Raw genomic sequence first — 6,034 nt, 5'->3', positions numbered from 1 at the left:
AGAGAAATTAAATTAAAGGAACATTGAACCTGGAATGAAGAAGCAATCCTAAAATTAAGAGAATCCTAAATCCTAAGAGAAATCCTAATCCTAAAACCCAAGAGAGAGGAAAGAGCCTCTCTCTCTAAAGACTACATCTAAAACCTAAAAATTGTGAATTATGAATCTTGTATCAATTGTCTCCTTGATCCCCCCACTTTATAGCCTCTAATCTGTGTTTTCTGGGTCGAGAACTGGGCCAAAAACAGCCCAGAAATCGATGGGGACGAAATCTGCCATGCTGAATTTTCATACATGCGACGCGTGCGCGTGAAGCACGCGTTCGCGTCACCTAGCTGTACGTCCACTATAATCAATTATATATTATTTCGAAGCACCGGATGTTAGCTTTCCAACGCAACTAGAACCGCCTCAATTGGATCTCTGTAGCTCAAGTTATGGTCAGTTAAGTGTGAAGAGGTCAGGCTGGACAGCTTTGCAGTTCCTTCAATTTCTTGTATTCCTTCCACTTTTGCATGCTTCCTTTCCATCCTCTAAGTGATGAGCGGATAATTTATACGCTTTTTGACATTGTTTTTACATAGTTTTCAGTATTATTTAGTTAGTTTTTAGTATATTTTTAGTAGTTTTTAATTAAAATTCACATTTCTGGACTTTACTATGAGTTTGTGTGTTTTTCTGTGATTTCAGGTATTTTCTGGCTGAAATTGAGGGACCTGAGCAAAAATCAGATTCAGAGGTTGAAGAAGGACTGCAGATGCTGTTGGATTTTGACCTCCCTGCACTCAAAGTGGATTTTCTGGAGCTATAAAACTCCAAATGGTGCGCTCTCAATTGCGTTGGAAAGTAGACATCCAGGGCTTTCCAGCAATATATAATAGTCTATACTTTGATTAAGGATAGATGACGTAAACTGGTATTGAACGCCAGTTCCATGCTGCATTCTGGAGTCAAACGCCAGAAACAGGTTACAAAGTGGAGTTAAACGCCAGAAACAGGGTACAAACTGGCGTTCAACTCCAAGAAAGACCTCTACACGTGTAAAGCTCAATGCTCAGCCCAAGCACACACCAAGTGGGCCCCAAAAGTGGATTTCTGCATCATTTACTCATTTATGTAAATCCTAGTAACTAGTTTAGCATAAATAGGAATTTTTACTATTGTATTTACATCTTTGGGACATCTTTGGATTATCTCTTGATCTTGAGATCACGTTTGGGGGCTGGCCACTCGGCCATGCCTAGACCATTATCACTTATGTATTTTCAACGGTAGAGTTTCTACACACCATAGATTAAGGTGTGGAGCTCTGCTGTTCCTCATGAATTAATACAAAGTACTAATGTTTTTCTATTCAATTCAAGCTTATTCCTTCTCTAAGATATCCATTCGCACCCAAGAACATGATGAATGTGATGATTATGTGACGCTCATCATCATTCTCACCTATGAACGCGTGCCTGACAAACACTTCCGTTCTACATGCAAACAAGCTAGAATGAGTATCTCTTGGATATCTAATACAGAGGACCGAGTCCAAGATATTAGAATCTTCGTGGTATAAGTTAGAACCCATGGATGGCCATTCTTGAGATCCGGAAAGTCTAAACCTTGTCTGTGGTATTCCGAGTAGGATCTGGGAAGGGATGGCTGTGACGAGCTTCAAACTCGCGAGTGCTGGGCGTAGTGACAGACGCAAAAGGATAGTAAATCCTATTCCAGTATGATCGAGAACCGCCAGATGATTAGCCATGCAGTGACAGCGCATTGGACCATTTCACAGAGAGGATGGGATGTAGCCATTGATAACGGTGATGCCCTACATAAAGCTTGCCATGGAAAGGAGTAGGAATGGTTGGATGAAGACAGCAGGAAAGCAGAGGTTCAGAGGAACAAAAGCATCTCTATATGCTTATCTGAAACTCTCACCAATAAATTACATAAGTATCTCTATCCTATTTTAATTATCTTTTAGTACACTATAATCTCTTAATACATTTGAATCCGCCTGACTGAGATTTACAAGGTGACCATAGCTTGCTTCAAGCCGACAATCTCCGTGGGATCGACCTTTACTCACGTAAGGTTTATTACTTGGACGACCCAGTGCACTTGCTGGTCAGTTGTGCGAAGTTGTGACAAAGAATTAAGATTATAAACGTGCGTATAAAGTTTTCAGCGCCGTTACCAAGGAATGGAACCGTCACGATTTCCGCGCACCAAGTTTTTGGCGCCGTTACCGGGGATTGTTCGAGTTTGGACAATTGACGGTTCATCTTGTTGCTCAGATTAGGTAATTTTATTTTAATTTTAAGCTTTTTATTTCTTATTTTCGAAAAATACAAAATTTTTTTCTTCTTTTTCGTTTTTCCTAATTAAATTTTGAAAATCCAAAAAAATTATAAAATCATAAAATCAAAAATAATTTTTGTGTTTCTTGTTTGAGTCTAGAGTCAAGTTTTAAGTTTGGTGTCAATTGCATCTTTTTAATTTTCTAAAAATTATTTTCAAAAATTTCATGCATTGCATTCTTCATGATCTTCAAGTTGTTCTTGACCAGTCTTCTTGTTTGATCTTCATATTTTCTTGTTTTGTGTCTTTTCTTGTTTTTCATATGCATTCTTGAATTCTTAGTGTCTAAAAATTAAAAATCTTTAAGTTTGGTGTCTTGCATGTTTTCTTTTCTTGAAAATTTTTCAAAAATAAGTTCTTGGCGTTCATCTTAACATTCAAAGTGTTCTTGGTGTTCATCTTTGCATTCAAAGTGCTCTTGCATATTTTTCTTGTTTTGATCCAAAATTTTCATGCATTGAGTCTTTTTGATGTTTTTCTCTTTCATCATTAAAAATTCAAAAATCAAAAAAATATCTTTCCCTTTTTCACTCATAAAATTCGAAAATTTGACTTGACTTTTTCAAAAATTTTTAAAATTTTGTTGTTTTTTATGAGTCAAATCAAATTTTCAATTTAAAAATTCTATCTTTTTCAAATTTTTTTCAAAAAATCAAATCTTTTTCACTTTTTCTTTCATAATTTCAAAAATTTCAATTTGATTTTCAAAATCTTTTTCTTATTTCTATTTCATATTTTCAAAGTTAATGCTAACAATTAATGTGATTGATTAAAAAATTTTAAAAGTTTGTTACTTGCCTCTTAAGAAAGGTTCAATCTTTAATTTTTAAATCATATCTTTTTAGTTTCTTGTTAGTCAAGTAATCAACTTTAATTTTTAAAATCAAATCTTTTTAAATTTATTTTTCAAATCTCTTTTTTTTCAAAATAAGTTTCAATCAAATCTTTTTCAAAATCAATTTCAAAATCTTTTCTAACTTCTTATCTTTTCAAAATTAATTTTCAAATCTTTTTCAATCAATCTTATCTTTTTGTTTCAATCATATCTTTTTCAAAACTACCTAACTAACTCTCTCTTTCTAATTTTCGAAAATCCCTTCCCTCTTTTTCAAAATTCTTTTTTTATTTATTTAACTAATTGTTTTAATTTTTAGTTTAATTTGATTTCAATTTTAATTTTCAAAATTTAACTTTAAATTTTAATGTTAATTTAATTAATTTTCGAAATTCCCTCTCTCTCATCTCATTCTAATTATTTATTTATTTACTAACACTTCTCTTCATCTCAAAATTCGAACCCTCTCTTCCTCTCTGTGTTCGAATTTTTCCTCTTCTCCTTCTTATATTCTTCTCTTCTTACACTTGCATAAGGAATCCCTATACTGTGACATAGAGGATTCCTTATTTTCTTTTGTGTTCTCTTCTTTTTCATATGAGCAGGAACAAGGATAAGAGCATTCTTGGTGAAGCTGATCCTGAACCTGAAAGGACTCTGAAGAGGAAGCTAAGGGAAGCTAAAGCACAACTCTCTGGAGAAAATCTGACTGAAAATTTCGAAAAAGAAGACAACATGGCCGAAAACAATAACAATGCAAGGAAGATGCTTGGTGACTTTACTGCACCAAATTCCAATTTACATGGAAGAAGCATCTCAATCCCTGCCATTGGAGCAAACAATTTTGAGCTTAAGCCTCAATTAGTTTCTCTGATGCAACAGAATTACAAGTTTCATGGACTTCCATCAGAAGATCCTTTTCAGTTCTTAACTGAATTCTTGCAGATCTGTGATACTGTTAAGACCAATGGGGTTGATCCCGAGGTCTACAGGCTTATGCTTTTCCCATTTGCTGTAAGAGACAGAGCTAGAGTATGGTTGGACTCTCAACCTAAAGATAGCCTGAACTCTTGGGATAAGCTGGTCACGGCTTTCTTAGCCAAGTTCTTTCCTCCTCAAAAGCTTAGCAAGCTTAGAGTGGATGTTCAAACCTTCAGACAGAAAGAAGGAGAATCCCTCTATGAAGCTTGGGAGAGATACAAGGAACTGACCAAAAAGTGTCCTTCTGACATGCTTTCAGAATGGACCATCCTGGATATATTCTATGATGGTCTGTCTGAGTTATCAAAGATGTCACTGGACCATTTTGCAGGTGGATCCATCCACCTAAAGAAAACGCCTGCAGAAGCTCAAGAACTCATTGACATGGTTGCAAATAACCAGTTCATGTACACTTCTGAAAGGAATCCTGTGAATAATAGGACGCCTATGAGGAAGGGAGTTCTTGAAATTGATACTCTGAATGCCATATTGGCTCAGAATAAAATATTGACTCAGCAAGTCAATACGATCTCTCAGAGTCTAAATGGATTGAAGGAATCATCCAACAGTACTAAAGAGGCATCTTCTGAAGAAGAAGCTTATGATCCTGAGAACCCTACAATAGCAGAGGTGAATTACATGGGTGAACCCTATGGAAACACCTATAATCCCTCATGGAGGAATCATCCAAATTTCTCATGGAAGGATCAACAAAAGCCTCAACAAGGCTTTAACAATGGTGGAAGAAACAGGTTTAGCAATAGCAAGCCTTTTCCATCATCCACTCAGCAAAAGACAGAGAGCTCTGAGTAGGATCCATCTAGCTTAGCAAACATAGTATCTGATCTATCTAAGGCCACTCTAAGTTTCATGAATGAAACAAGGTCATCCATTAGAAATTTGGAGGCACAAGTGGGCCAGCTGAGTAAAAGAGTCACTGAAACTCCTCCTAGTACTCTCCCAAGCAATACAGAAGAAAATCTAAAGAGAGACTGCAAGGCCATTGATTTAACCATCATGGCCGAACCTACAAGGGAGGAGGGGGACGTGAATCCCAGTGAGGAAGACCTCCTGGGACGTCCAGTGATCACCAAGGAGTTTTTCTTTGTGGAACCAAAGGAATCTGAGGATCATCTAGAGACCATAGAGATTCCATTGAACCTCCTTATGCCATTCATGAGCTCTGATGAGTATTCTTCTTCTGAAGAGAATGAAGATGTCACTGAAGAGCAAGTTACCAAGTACCTTGGTGCAATCATGAAGCTGAATGCCAAATTATTTGGTAATGAGACTTGGGAAGATAAACCTCCCTTGCTCATCCATGAACTGAGTGATCTGGATCAACTGACATTGCCTCAGAAGAAACAGGATCCTAGAAAGTTCTTAATACCTTGTACCATAGGCACCATGACCTTTGAGAAGGCTCTATGTGACCTTGGGTCAGGGATAAACCTCATGCCACTCTCTCTAATGGAGAAACTGGGAATCTTTAAGGTACAGGCTGCCAAATTCTCATTAGAGATGGCAGACAAATCCATGAAACAGGCTTATGGACTAGTAGAGGACGTGCTAGTAAAGGTTGAAGGCCTTTACATCCCTGCTGACTTCTTAATCCTAGACACTGGGAAGGATGAGGATGAATCTATCATCCTTGGAAGACCCTTCCTAGCTACAGCAAAAGCTGTGATTGATGTGGACAGAGGAGAATTGATCCTTCAACTGAATAAGGATAACCTTGTGTTTAAAACTCAAGGATCTCCTTCTGTAACCATGGAGAGAAAGCATGAAAAGCTTCTCTCACTGCAGAGTCAACCAAAGCCACCACAGTCAAACTCTAAGTTTGGTATTGGGAGGCCACAACCAAAC

General features: G+C 37.0%; 1 non-coding gene across 1 annotated transcript; it reads right to left on the bottom strand.

Moving 5' to 3' along the window:
* Positions 1–4,315: 4,315 nt before the first annotated feature.
* On the bottom strand, positions 4,316–4,423 carry LOC112774819 (small nucleolar RNA R71). The gene has a single exon (XR_003189278.1). It is a non-coding gene; the product is annotated as a small nucleolar RNA R71 (small nucleolar RNA).
* Between the last annotated feature and the right edge of the window lie 1,611 nt (positions 4,424–6,034).

Source organism: Arachis hypogaea, chromosome 18 (genome assembly GCF_003086295.3).
Source record: "Arachis hypogaea cultivar Tifrunner chromosome 18, arahy.Tifrunner.gnm2.J5K5, whole genome shotgun sequence".
Lineage (NCBI taxonomy): Eukaryota > Viridiplantae > Streptophyta > Magnoliopsida > Fabales > Fabaceae > Arachis > Arachis hypogaea.
This window is presented reverse-complemented; position numbering and strand designations above follow the sequence as displayed.